This window comes from Lissotriton vulgaris, chromosome 2_2 (assembly GCF_964263255.1).
Source record: "Lissotriton vulgaris chromosome 2_2, aLisVul1.2, whole genome shotgun sequence".
Lineage (NCBI taxonomy): Eukaryota > Metazoa > Chordata > Amphibia > Caudata > Salamandridae > Lissotriton > Lissotriton vulgaris.
The window spans coordinates 24307622-24321994 of record NC_141688.1 but is presented as its reverse complement, the minus strand read 5'-3'; the positions used below and the strand labels follow the sequence as shown (position 1 = coordinate 24321994).

General features: G+C 48.9%; 1 pseudogene; it reads right to left on the bottom strand.

Annotated features, from left to right (window-relative positions):
* Positions 1–4596: 4596 nt before the first annotated feature.
* Positions 4597–5220, bottom strand: LOC147728958 (serine/arginine-rich splicing factor 2 pseudogene; annotated as a pseudogene).
* Positions 5221–14373: the final 9153 nt, after the last annotated feature.

Genomic DNA, 14373 nt, shown 5'->3' with positions numbered 1-14373 from the left:
TTTGACTTATAAACTGCAAGTAACAATAGCATCTCTCTGACAAAAGCAGTAACCCATTGGCCTATTTCAATTATGTGGATTTAGTGATCTGCATGGTACACGTTCTTTGCAGCAGGCACATTAACCCTCTACGTTACCTTGTCAAAACTTCCACCTGACAAAACTCCATCTCTCTCTAGGAAGAACATTAATCATCGGAGTATTGATGACATTTTTATTGTGAACAAAATAGTTGGAGGCCAGGAAGAAGGCAACAAGTGATTTTAGAAACATAATATACTCGCAAAGAGAGTGGAGTAGTGTGGCTCAATGATTAGAGCGACAGACCCTGATGCAGAGGTCTAGCCCGGGACCAGGGTTCAATTCCCCGCCTCGGCGGGACTTGGGCTCAAAATTCCACGGACCTGATAATTCTCGCCTTGGTGCCTATTCCAATCATGGAGTCCCACTCTGCAACTCTGGGCAATAGCTTGCTTAATCTCCACAACAGCCCCCACAACGCTAAGGATGCCTGGCCTCCACCTTGGGGGTGCCCAGGAGAGGACGCCTCACAGGGAAAGCCAGGATGGGTTCCACAGCGGTATTCGTACAAGCGCCTTGAGACCCTTGTGGGTGAGTAGTGCGCTATACAAGTATCAATTTACAATGCAAACATGACGCCCCCACCCGAAGTAAGCACTCAGTGCGATCTCATAGGTCGAACCGCCCTAGAGCCTTCTTGCTTAAGGGTCCTATGACCTCGATGACAGAGTCACTAGGGTGTGCTGCTTCGAAGGCCTGCCCAAAAGATTCAAGTTGAGCTTCAATAAGGGTTGTAATGGACAGGCCTTCAAGTTTAACCCACACTTGCCACCGCTATGGTCCACCTGCTGGTGCTCAGACACCATTCTTCTAAGGTCTTTCGGGGCCTACTAAATGTGCTCTCTTAGGAGAGTTGTTTGGTGGACTGGTCATGAAGGCTGAACCTGGTTCCCCAGTTCCAGATTTGGCAGCTCTGACCATAGTGCCACATCCTCTCCCTCACTGAACACCATACTGCCCCACTGGGAGAAACTCGCACTGCCTTCAACTACAAATCCAATTGCGCCCCGCTATAAACACCTGGAGGCGACCAAATTCAAATTAGGCACTAGACAAGAGCAAAATGCTGCCTAAAAAAAAGTGACAACATCCTGGAAAAAGCAAACACTCATAAAGAATGTAAGATTAAATCAAAGCATGTGAAATGTAAGCAGGAACAACATGATTACCTTAACCCTTTTGCAATTATTATTCAGAAATCAATGAGTGCTTTTGCATGAAAAGTTAAGGCCATGACTACAGGGGTCAGTTTCAATGTCCATTGCTTATATCCTTACAAAACGTAAGCAATATAGTTCAAGAAGACCACATTCATGAATACAGAGCCTTGGCATGCATTTTGTTTTCCAATCCGCCCATCAAGCAGGTATTGCAGTACATCCAGGAATGGTGCACTTCCAAACCCGGGGAATACAATGCTGTTCAGAGAAAGACAAGAAAACAAAAGTAGTGCTTCACTGGCAAACTCGGTAAAGTGGCACTAATGTGTTTTGGGTGTGAATAAAATCAATCTGACACCTTTTCGACCCACTCTGTCTTGCTTTAGTTATTTTTACATTTTGAACCTTTTATTTCTCTCCATCCCAATGCTGCAGGTTGGAAGTGAAAAATGTCAGAAAAAAGATGACCTTTCCAGCAACAGTTTTTATTTTTTGGATTCATTTCACTGGAGAACAAATAAAGGAGTACTGGCTACAAGGCCCAGAGAAAGGGGCCCCCACACCTGCACCTTGCAGCTTTCTATAGTGCTTAGAGGCCCAGGAAAAGGGGACCCCACCCCTGGGCTTTGAAGCAGTGAGTCAATTCAATTCAATATTGCTTTATTTCGATTTTGGTTGCAAATCATAAAAGCATACAAAAGGAAAAAATAAACATATATATGTACATGAATAAATACAATCAAATAACCATTTATAATACAATTTTTTAAAATACGATATTTACAGAATAAAATGTTGGATGATTGACAACCTACAAATTGAATTTAGATAAAAGAATGGGTGTTGCTTGTTACAGTATTAAATTTCAGGTTTAAGTATTATGCAGTGTACAATCTAAAGTCAAGTGGTGGCGAACAAGACATTTGAGAAAGCTAGCCACTAAAACAAGCATTTGCAATGCAATAAGTCTCGCATTATTTAAGTTTGAGCTATTAGCATTGTAAATGGCAATTGTTTTTTGCTTTGTGCTATAGTTATTTTTTTACATAAAAAGCTACATATAAAATATGTTTTATTAAAGTTATTTATGCAGTATCTAAATTTTGTTTGCATAAAAGAGTACAATAATATCTTAGTAAAAAAGTCAAATATTTTAATGGTAATTCACCAAATGTTCATTTATGTGTTGGTTTTGAAAATAGCTAAATTAATAGCTTTGTCATTTACAATGCCAATAGTTATAACTTTCGCAAATGTGACACCTATAGCATTTGTAATGCAACATTTGTATTTACGTGACTTAGATGTATTGATATTACAAATAACAATGGCTTTTAATTTTTTTAATACTTAATAAAAGTGATTGTAATTTATAATGGCAATAGCTTAAACTTTTGTAAATAACTTTTGTGAAGATTATGTTCAGTGTATTTTATTGTAACGAAATCCAAGAACAGAAGTGAAATATTAACATCTTTTTGTGACATTTGTAATAAAGCTTGAAACATTGAGAGAACATATTTGTGCTGTGGTGGTGCTGAGTGATGCTGTGGTGGTGCTGAATGGGGCTGTGGTGTTGCTGAATGGGGCTGTGGTGATGCTGAGTGATGCTGTGGTGGTGCTGAGTGGTGCTATGGTGGTGCTGTGGTGGTGCTGTGGTGGTGCTGTGGTGGTGCTGTGGTGGTGCTGAGTGAGGCTGAGTGATGCTGTGGTGGTGCTGAGTGGTGCTGTGGTGGTTCTGAGTGATGCTGTGGTGGTTCTGAGTGATAATGTGGTGGTGCTGAGTGACTGTACTCACTGTCACTCTGCACGCACTGTCACTCTGCACTCACTGTCACTCTGCACTCACTGTCACTCTGCACGCACTCTGCACTCACTGTCACTCTGCACTCACTGTCACTCTGCACTCACTGTCACTCTGCACTCACTGTCACTCTGCAGTCACTCTGCACTCACTGTCACTCTGCACTCACTCTGCACTCACTGTCACTCTGCACTCACTGTCACTCTGCACTCACTGTCACTCTGCACGCACTCTGCACTCACTGTCACTCTGCACTCACTGTCACTCTGCACGCACTGTCACTCTGCACGCACTCTGCACTCACTGTCACTCTGCACTCACTGTCACTGCACTCACTCTGCACTCACTGTCACTCTGCACTCACTGTCACTCTGCACTCACCCTGCACTCACTGTCACTCTGCACGCACTCTGCACTCACTGTTTCTGCACGCACTCTGCACTCACTGTCACTCTGCACTCACTGTCACTCTGCACTCACTGTCACTCTGCACTCACTGTCACTCTGCACTCACTGTCACTCCGCACTCACTGTCACTCTGCACTCACTCTGCACTCACTCTGCACTCACTGTCACTCTGCACGCACTCTGCACTCACTGTCACTCTGCACACACTCTGCACTTACTGTCACTCTGCACTTACTGTCACTCTGCACGCACTGTCACTCTGCACGCACTCTGCACTCACTGTCACTCTGCACTCACTGTCACTCTGCACTCACTGTCACTCTGCACTCACTGTCACTGCACTCACTCTGCACTCACTGTCACTCTGCACTCACTCTGCACTCTGCACTCACCCTGCACTCACTGTCACTCTGCACGCACTCTGCACTCACTGTCACTCTGCACGCACTCTGCACTCACTGTTTCTGCACGCACTCTGCACTCACTGTCACTCTGCACTCACTGTCACTCTGCACTCACTGTCACTCTGCACTCACTGTCACTCTGCACTCACTGTCACTCCGCACTCACTGTCACTCTGCACTCACTCTGCACTCACTCTGCACTCACTGTCACTCTGCATTCACTCTGCACTCAGTCACTCTGCACTCACTGTCACTCCGCACTCACTGTCACTCCGCACTCACTGTCACTCCGTACTCACTGTCACTCTGCACTCACTGTCACTCCGCACTCACTGTCACTCTGCACTCACTGTCCCTCTGCACTCACTCTGCACTCACTCTGCACTCACTGTCACTCTGCACGCACTCTGCACTCACTGTCACTCTGCACGCACTCTGCACTTACTGTCACTCTGCACGCACTCTGCACTCTCTGTCACTCTGCACTCACAGAAGGGGACAAACGCAAACCAACAATCGCAAAAGTAGAAACTCTTCAGCAACACAAACCTCCCCAATACCCTCCTCAGGAAATAGAACGCTACTTAACATTTTGATGACCTGATCATTCTTACAGAGTGCAAGTATACTTTTCTCTCACAATTACACTGTGATTACTATTCAACTGAATGATACTACTTTTATCAACCTCACAAGGGGGAATGGTTGAATCGGCTATGCTGAGATTCATACCAGTGGCCTACGTGCATCTTCGGACGGAGCGGGACTTCGATGTGGAACGAGACCTTGATCGTGTGCGGGATCTTGACTTGGATCGGCTGTAGCGGCTCCTGCTGCGGGATCTGGAGCGACTCCGACTGCGGGACCTCGACCGACGACGCCTCCTGGGACTGCGACTCCGGCGTCCATAACTTCCTCCACTGCCTCCATATCTTCGGGGTGGTGGTCCCCTGCGGCTATGGTGTGAGTCTGGTGGCCTTCCATAACGAGCCATCTGCACCCGAAGTTCGCGCCCATCCAGTACGGCTCCGTCCATGGCGTCCATCGCATCCTCGGCATCACGTTTGTCATGGAATCTTACGAAGGCAAAACCGCGGCTCTCCTTCGTGTATCGGTCGCGGGGGATATAGACATCGCCTACTCGTCCATACTTCTCGAAAACTCTTCGAAGTGTTTCGGGCGACGTCCTGTAGGTAAGATTGTCCACCTTCAAAGACGTCATGCCTTCTACGTCAGGCGGCGGCCTGCCGTAACTCATCTCCGGGGAACCCGTGAGAGGCGTCGGGCGGAACCTTAACTATTCAGAAGGTGAAAGTCAGCAGGCGTGGGCGCCTACACTGACAAGAGCTTTGGCCAAAGTTAGTTAAAATAAAAAAATAACCTGAATAAAGTAATTGAGAACTGAAAAGTGTTGCATTACCTTTGCAGACAGTTACATGTGGAGACTGCGTTATAACACCCAGTTCAGCAGTAGAATTCTCCTGCGACCAGGGAGTCAGGCAGGCCGGGGGCGGTACTGCGGGACACCTCTGTGACGTCATTCCCGGGCCGCACTCTGATTGGCTGCTGGCCCGGGACCTGACGTGCAACCAGGAAGAGGAGCCGGCAGCAGGAAGTGGCGTGAGCATTGCGGCCCCGGGGCTCCCGTGACCAGGAAGGAGCCCTGGATACTGTTTCCCTTAAAGTCCCGGTCCTGAGATGGGGGACCGGGTGAAGACCCGCGGGGCGAAGCGGGCGCACTGAGGAGGCGGGGCTCCCATGTGGAGAGAGAGCCCCGCCGAGCGCTACCACCGCCCGGCCACAGAGAAGCCTTCTGTTCAGCAGCGGGCCCCCGTGATGTGGGGAGAGCCTGCAGCTGCGGAGGAAGGGAAGGAGCCTGGAGACCCGGGGAGCGCCCGCCAGACACCGGTGAGTGGAGCCAGGAGGAGAGGGGCTGGTGTGTGTGGAGGGGTCTCTGTGTATGCGTGTAGGTGCGGCGGCGGCGACGGTGGGTGTGCCTGTGTATGCGTGTGTATGTGCGCATGCGTGAGTGCTGTGTATGCGTGTGGCTGTGATGTGCGCATGCGTGAATGTTGGTGCGCGTGCAAGCAGCTGAATCCAGCCGGGGAGAAGCGCGTGACAGTTTCTTGTCCGTCATTCCCCCGTGTCAGCTCGCTATAGTTCTCCACCTGGACCGCATCCTTCGGATGCGTGTTCCCAGGCTCGACCTAAAAACCAGCCGCTCTCCCTGTAGTAATTGTAAAAAAAGCAATGCTGGACGATATTGTCTAAAGCCAGTGCTCCTTAGGAGAGGTATAAGCCATTTTTTCCTGAGATTATGATAAAAGACGCAGAAAAAATGATGTGGGCAGTGGATTGGGACGAGAGACCATCGCAAGGACAAGGCGGGAGCACTTTTGCCCAATTGTTCCTAGTGGGAAATGCAACCAATCTATAAAAAGAATTCATTCTGAACCTTACTAGCAGATGACGCTCATAACTCGTGGTGTTATAGGTGAGGTACGGCTGTATAGTGGGTACCGCTTGTATAAGCAAGGCATGAATAAGAGAAGGTTTGGTAATCTCACTCATCAATCTCAAATCCTCCAGATGAGCCAAGCATTTGTTTTTTAAAACCTTTCTCTGTACCTCGCGAATTAGGGAGGGGTTTAAATAATATTGATCCCACCCCAAATCATGGAAAAACCTCGCTATATACCGCAACCACCTTGAGTTATTAGCGTTATCCATTTTCAAGCAGTCAGAAAGAATAAGTTGGGTAAAGGTTGCCTTGTCTGAGGTCCAAATCCTATGCCACAGTAACAAAGGTTCAGTTTTTGCTAGGTCCGTTACATATGGAAGACCTAGCTCGGTGTGACAAGCAAAAGTACCCGAACTGCCAGGCACTCCAAGAAGAAACCTTAAAAAAGAGTTTTCTACCCTTTGGATGCTATCAAGGGCAACGAAACCCCAAAGACCAGCCCCATACAGGGCCACAGATAGACATTTGGCTTTGTATATCATAATAGTTTCTGGGGGAGCTCTCTTTCCCAACTTTCTGGTGAAATGAGTTAGGGCAGCTGTGGTTCTTAAAAAGAGCAGTTTACGTATTTCCACGGCTGGTGTCCACGAGAGTTTGTGGTCTATTGTTATACCCAAATAAGAGTATTTATCAGTAATCGCTATTTTTTCCTTGTTGAGGTAGGTCCCCCTCATTTTGTTTTTACGACATGATCCCACCCTCATGACAAAGGTTTTTCTGATATTTATTTTCAGATCCAGACCTGCCATAAACGTGGAGTATCTATCCAGATTCTTTTGAAGTTCGAGGGGGGTGCGGGCTAATATGACTGTGTCGTCCGCATAGAGGAGTGCGGGAATTGGGCGATTTTTCACCATTGGAAGGTCCTGGCACCCCTTCAACATCTCTCTTTCCAGCCCATTCGTGTACAAAGTAAAGAGGAAACGTGCCAGGACACACCTTTGCCTCACCCCTCTTTCTACTGGAAACTCCTCCGTCAACTCCCCCCCGTCCCATAGCGGACTTTTGCTGTGGCGTTTGAGTAAAGTTCTCTCAGGAATTTTACTTCGTTCGATGGTGCCCCCATGTCGATCAACAAAGACCAAAGTTTGGAGTGGGAGACGCAATCGAACGCGGACGATAAGTCCACATAGACAATATACAGGTCTCCGCCTTTGATGGAAACATATTTATCAATCAGGAGGGAGAGGTTTAGGGCCTGCTCAATAGTCCCTAAGCCTTGACAAAACACGTATTGTAGGTCTGAAATAATTCTGCCATCATCTGCCCAATCTTGTAATAGTTCTAGAATGACTCGACCAGCCACTTTACCAAGGGAGCCTAAAAGTGAGATTGGGCGATAACAACAGACAGACCCTCTGTCCCCTTTTTTAATATGGGAACTAACACGGACCTCGACCAAGATTCCAATAGACCAACGTTGCAAGTTGCATTCAGGACTCTGGTTAGAAGGGGGGTCCAAAGGTCCATTTGGGCTTTGAACAGATCAATTGGGACGCCATCAGGACCTGGCGCCTTCCTATTTTTGCTAACTTTCAGAGCCTGTGCAATTTGCATTGGTGTAAACTGTAGGTCAATAGGATAAGAACTGGATGGATCATTGGGTCTGGGGTCCTGTGGGTTTTGAGAAGCAGTGAGTCATTTCGTAAAACACTGCCCGGAGCACTGGCAGTTCTACATACATGAAGTTAACAAAAGCCAGTTGATCTGGCTGCTCCCTCCTCCCCTCACCCACCTCCCTTACCTGTGTCCGGCTGGTCCTGGAAACAAAGGGGCCTTCTGTCACCTGGCAACAAAATGCAGAAAGGGAATGGCCGGTACTTAACACAGGTGCTCCCCTGACACTGTGATGCTGGCCAGCTGCTCTGCCTTCCCCCCCACCCCTGCACTCCCAGGAATGCCAACACGCCGTGATCAGCAATGCCGACTCCAGCCTTGCATGTGTATTGTATTGTGATTGTGCGGGGAGGGGGCCCAGCAGGAGCAGATGGGCAATCTGTGAAAGTGTGGCCTTTCACAGTGAAGCGGTGGGGGGTCCCCTATCCTGCAGCCGAGCGCGTTGCCATGGGCAGCTGCACACACTGCCCATGCCTAGCGCCGGCCCTGATGGGAGTCATTGACAAGTCTGCTCCCTTCAGTTGCAGATGACACCCAGGACAAACTTGTCCAGTTACGCAACAAGCAGCTAAATTGATCATTCATTGTAGAATGGATACCACTGACTCCGTAGGTGAATCCATGGCCTCTAATATGGTGTTACGTTGTCGCACCTGGCTACTGACCTCAGTTTTTTTAGAGGCTGTTTAAGCCACTTTGATTGAAATGCCTTTTGAGGGTGCCCGTCTATTCGGCACACGACTCTTGCTTTATGATGATTTCAAGATAGTCGGATGGAGCAGACTCTTAACTCTACCATTTACTTCCCTAGTTCTCCTATACTAGGTTTGTGCAGGGAAAGTCCCTTTTTGATTCACACACGAGCTATTCCAAGGCTGAGCCCATTGGCTTTTCTTTTCAAACCCTTTTTTCCATCTATGAGTGACACCCTTCTGCCGGTACTTTTATTCTTCGTATACTGTCGATGACACAGGCAGCCAATATAATGCCCCCAACAAACATCATAGGGGTTATCTCTCATCACCATGGGCATTTCTTCCCTTTAACTGGTGTCCTAGTTTCCTTCTAGAAGTAGTGGAACGTGTGGCATGATCTTTGACCTGGCTAGATTTTTCGGTCTGGCACTAAGACAGTGTTACCACTTAGGTCCTTTATGGTTGGTTGGTTGATTGCTTTATTTCGATATGCAAATATCATAAAAGCATTACAAAAAGTATATAAAAACAGCACATCGTAAAAGACTGTACATTTAAAACCGAGCAGATAAAAAGTAGCAGTTAATCAGAAATAGGTTAATTAAGAAAACAATTAAATTGATATGGACAGTCTTTTTGAGCGAATCAACCATGCCCATTTTAAAAATTTGGATACGGCACAGATAATGGGAGGGGCTGTGTTAGTTAACAGAATCCGTAAGGCCACCAAGTACTGGCGAGTGCCCAGTTCTCTACAGAGTGGTTTGAGCCAGTGGGACCTTGGGCGGGCATAGTCTGGGCATTCAAAGAGAAAGTGCGACACGGTTTCGGGTCTATCAGTACACAGGGCGCAGTGGCGTGATACCTGCTTAGGGATATTCCATCTGGACAGGAGGTCAGCTAGGGGTAAAGTGCCAAGTCTAAATTTGATGAAGAGTGCCCGGTCCATGGAGATGGTAATAATGTCCAGATAAGGCTCAAAAGCAACAACATCTTTTATTTTCAGGAAAGCTGCGGTGGAATTGCAGTGACGTTGATTGCTGATGAGCTTGGCAGAGACCCATTCCCAATATAGTTTTTTAGGGTCTCCTTCGGGGGAGCAGAGTGTGTGGACCAGCAAGACCCCAATCCTAGGTCCCCTAGCAGATGTTTAATGTCCCTGAGCCATTTGATCTTCTGCCAACCGTCCGAACACATCACCTCTGCCAGCCCGTCTGCATAAGATTTTAGTTCGGGGACCCTCCACATGCGAGCCCAGAGCAGAAGAGGCCGAAGGCGGGCCTGGTCCTTAATTGCTTTGCAACCCGCATCCAGAAGCACCGGAACTGTCGGGGTACTCATCGGGATGGCCAGGAGGTCCTTAATGAATTTGTTCTCAGCCTTAGTCAAGGACTCCATGTTGCCTAGGCCTCATAACTCAGCTCTGTAGAGTGCTGCGGACACAGCTCGAGCTTTGTAGATATCGATTATAGGAGCTACGCAGTGTTTTGATGAATTATTGTACTCCTTCAGCAAAGCTCCCCCCACCCTTTTGTGTCCGACGGTCATTTTGTTAATATGGGGGTCCAGCTCATAACATCACTCAGACGGATTCCCAAATAATCAAATTCTGACACCCTTTCAAGAGGAATAGAGTTCAAGATGGGAGGGCAGCCAAGTTTGCGGGGGGGGGTGCATGATTAGATACTTGGTTTTGTCCACATTGATGACAAGTCCTCTGTTAGCGCAAAAGTCCTGGAAGCGGTTAAGTAGCTTCTGGAGGCCCTGGGGGGTTTTGGAGATAAGGAGGGTGTCGTCGGCAAACAACAGGGTTGGGATCCTTACGCCCCCCAGTAAGGGGGCGTCTGCTGGTTCACCAAGCAGGTGCTCTACCACCCCATTCACATACAGAGAGAATAGGGTGGGAGCTAGGACACAGCCCTGCCGGACACCCCTGACAACCGGGATCCTGTCGGTCTTTTCCCCATTCAGACCCCATCTAACCTGGGCATAGTTGGCATTATGCAGTTTGATGAGGAGATTCAAGATGTAAGGGGGCATCCCAAGGCCATGCAGCACCCTCCAGAGTTCCTCCCTAGGAACCAGGTCAAAGGCAGTCTTCAGGTCTATAAAGGCCAGATAGAGACTGCCCCTGCCCAGCTCCACCACCTTCCAGTAAAGTAACAGGAGTCTAAAGACTTGCTCGATGGTTCCTGTACCTGAGCGAAACCCAGCTTGCATGTCAGACAGTATGTGGTTATCATCCACCCATTGTAAAAGACTCCCTAGAATAGCTTTTCCCGCCACCTTCTGGGTTGAGTCTATAAGGCTTATTGGCCTATAATTCCCCGGTAGATCCTGACAACCCTTTTTAAAAATTGGGACTACCTCTGCCCCTTTCCAGGATTCTGGCACGGATCCTCCCTCGATAATAGCATTAAGAAGAGCTGAAATCAGCACCCCCCATTCGCCTGGAAAGGCTCGGAGGAGGTCCCCTGGCAACCCATCCGGGCCAGCTGCTTTTCGAGGTATTAAGGATTTAATCAAATTTGTGACCTCCCGTGCAGAGAAAAGGTCCGTGCCTCTATCCAGGGTAAAGGGGGGAAGAACGAAGGGGTCATTAAGTGTGCCTTCAACGGCGGAATAGAGAGCCTTAAAATGGTCGAACCACACCTGGGCAGTGATAGTGCAGGTCCTCAAGGTCTCATCAGGACGATTCCTACTGCCCACCAGGTCCCAGAACCCTTTAGCATCTCTCCCTCGACTAGCAGCCAAGAGGTCCTGCCAGAAGTTATCCTCCCACTCCTTTTTAGCGTTTTTTTGGCAATGTGAGTATAACCTTCTGGCTTCCCTGGTCCTGGTTTGTGATTTGGATTTAACTGCTTCAACAAGCCGTGTCTTCGCCTCCCTGCATTTGTGATTAAACCAGCCCTGTCTAGCCCGGGGACGTGATTTCTTCCTATTGGCGCTAGCTGGGACAATACAAAGGTCACTTAGGGCCTGGGTTAGGGTACAAAACCTGGCGGGCACCTCCCTTAACCCACCCTCCGGAGAGACAATAGTTTCTAGGGCTGCAGCTAAAAGCTGCGTTATGGAGGATATTTTCTCCTCTGAGAGCGACAGCTTGGCCCACTTTAGCCGTCGACCACAGTTAGAGACCGTTGACATATCCGGGGCGGAGGCGCAAATTGTTCTGCGCCCTATTCCATCCAACCCCCAAGGAGTCAAGGCAAGCGAGAGCAGGTTGTGGTCGCTCTCTATGGAGGGTATAATCTCCATATCTTTTACCGTGCTCCAAAGGTGGACGTCAAGAAGGATATAATCAATTCTTGACGTGTGGGCGGGCCTATTGTATGTATGGGCTCCCTTTTTATCAGAACTAGTTCTGCCATTGAGGGCCCTCAGGTCAAACTCCATAGTTAGGGAGTTAATCTGGAGCACCACTTCCGTCCATTTTTTAATTGGGCTGAGCTCTAGGGCCGGTATCCCCCAACTGTTATCGTCGTCCTCTTGGTCTTGGGTGACTTCTGAGCCAAGAGGCTCAAAGGTACAATTGAAGTCACCCGCTACCAGGGTACGGGATTTATGAGGAGATGATCGAAGCAGGGCCTCCAGGCAGGCTATGGTGGGGGATTCTCTACCTCCCTTCGTACCTCGGGCATAGATGTTAAAAATGTTTAAAATAACACGCCCCTTGGGGGTTTTTAGGGTGACATTAAGGAGATCCGGGCATTTAGTATCATGCTCCTCCACCCTACAGTTAAGTGAGGAGGCTACCCAGATAAGGAGGCCACCCGAAGGGCGACCCCTACCAGACTCTGAATGAACAGCTGGTGAGTGGTGAGAAGAGTATCCTGCCTTATGTAGAGGCTCCCTGCTCCAGGTTTCCTGGAACAGACATATGGAGTACTGCTCCACAAGTGCGTTCCAGTCGGGCAGAGCCAGCTTCCTGTCCAGACCTGCCACATTCCAGCTGAGAACCCTAATCAGTGGGTCCGCCACAGCTGCAATACTACAGGGCTCGACAGGGCCAGATAAATCTACCTCTCCCACGGTAGGGCAAACACTGGCGGGCTCAAGTAGAACCCTCCCCACCCCTAATTCCCCTGTGTCCACTAAGGCAACCTGTTCCCCTGGGATAGTCAAGGGGTCTTTACAATTAGCAGATGAAGGGGACTGGGCGTCAGCTGTCCGGACCACCTGAACCTCTTCAGTGGATTCAAGAAGTCAGTATCTCCCAGTGCCCCAACTCGGCGTTGGCAAAACTGCATGTGGCTGGTCTACAGTTATTGCCGGGTGCCATTGGCCACAAGCACTGTTATGGATGGGATACACGGGGGGATGGCTTGAGAAGTTCATGACCGGCCGCGGGTAGAAGTATGTTAAATCAACTGCTTCTACTCCGGGGCCAGCCGTGGCCTGACCTAAGCTACATATTGCATGGGCAGCTCTTATGTCTTGGAAATTAACCACCACACAATCCCCCTCAAACAGTTTTTTCCCCTGACCAATCCAGCCCACCCTACGGACGCCAAGAATCAAGCCATCTACCCCCAATGGAAGGGGTCTGTTGGCTTGCAACAAGTGGATAACCTTGTTCTTCAGTGCCTGGTGAGTTTCCTGCTGAGTGTCCCTCAAGGCGGGAACCTTGATAAGGACAACAACATATGATTGGCACTCGGGGGGGAGATTGACTGGGGGACATTTACGTGCCACCTTCTGTGGTATAACCACTGGGCTTGAGGTTTTAGGGTGGCAGGTAGTTATATTTGCCTTAGGGTTCGTGACTACTCTCCTGACTTCAGTGGATGGGACGGCCAATGAATTAGAATTTGAGCCAGCCCCTCCCTCTTGCCTCTTCTTCTGGACAGAATTGGACTTGGCGATTTTCACTACTGGAGGAGTACTGGCATGAACCTGGACAACATGGGTAGTGGGTGTCAGCTTTGCACTTGCCGGGGGTGCAGATGTCGGAGCCTTCCCAGTGGCTTGTGCAAGAGCGGACGATGGCGGTGAGGTTCCCTGTATTAGACCGGCAGAATCCCTTTTCCCATCCTTCCCATCTACAATATCCTCCCTGATTCTTGACTGTAATTTAAGTAGGGTTTTCAGGGAGAAAGAATTGTCCCGGTGGTCTGTTCGAATCTGTCTAGCCTGTCCCCCAGATTCTTAACTTGGTCTATAAGCGGTTCCAACAAGGACTTGGCCAGTTTCTCAAAGAGCTCAAGTTGGGACCCCTCGTGTGGAAGAGTAGGTAATGCCGGGGCCGAGTAGTGAGGCAAGGGAGATTCTGCCACTAGTGCTGTTGGAGTAATACTCCCAGATGGTTCTGGCCCTCCAGCATCTGAGTGCGTAGAACCTTTAGGAGCCTGTTTCCTTGGTCGCTTGTGGAGCGAGGAATAACTCCCCTTCCGTGTGCTAATAACCCTTTTTCTTTTCTTATGGACCAGGCTAGCTCGTGCCTGGGGTAACGGGTTTACACCTGGTATGGGAACCTGGGTGGATAATTGGGAATTCTGGCTGGAGGAGATAGTTATGAGTGAAACGGGACGGTGAGCAGCAGCTGTGCTAGGGCTGGGGGGACGGGGATTGGATATTAGGCTTTCTAACCTGTCAATACCTGCCTCTATAGCTACAATCCGTGGCTCTACGGACGAATTCTCGGGCAAAGGGGAGATTGGGTAGGGCATGTGCAACGGCTCCC